The sequence below is a fragment of the Pteropus alecto genome, unplaced genomic scaffold (genome assembly GCF_000325575.1).
Source record: "Pteropus alecto unplaced genomic scaffold, ASM32557v1 scaffold110, whole genome shotgun sequence".
NCBI classification, from domain to species: Eukaryota; Metazoa; Chordata; class Mammalia; order Chiroptera; family Pteropodidae; genus Pteropus; species Pteropus alecto.
Genome location: NW_006431920.1, coordinates 1265543 through 1265866, shown reverse-complemented (window position 1 = coordinate 1265866; position 324 = coordinate 1265543). Strand labels below are relative to the sequence as shown.

The 324-nt window shown below is 73.5% G+C and overlaps 1 protein-coding gene across 2 annotated transcripts in view; it reads left to right on the top strand.

Annotated features, from left to right (window-relative positions):
- The window catches only part of PTMA (prothymosin alpha), a 4074-nt gene that overhangs the window by 742 nt on the left and 3008 nt on the right, over positions 1 to 324 (top strand). The gene's annotated exons all lie outside the window — the stretch shown is intronic.

Here is a 324-nt window from a genome sequence, read left to right as displayed (position 1 = left end):
CCCCGCAATGGGTCTGAGGAGGTTCTTCCACACCGAGTCTGATAAGGTGGAGTGGGCAGCGGGCCGGCCGCGACGTCAGTCGTCCCCGCGGAGGTGTGAAGGTCTCCGCCTCGGGTGCCGAGGAGGCGGGGTGGGCGTCCTCCCGGGGGCAGTGCGCCGGGAGCAGCCGCCCAGCCTCGGTGATTCGCCAGCGGAGCCGGGTTTGGCTGAGGAGCGAGCCCACGCGCCGGAGGAGAGGAAACGGAAAGTGAAGGAGCGGCGCGCCGGGGCGCCGGTGGGCGCCCCCCGCGGTTGCCCGGGAGCACCGTGTGTGCGGTCCCTCCG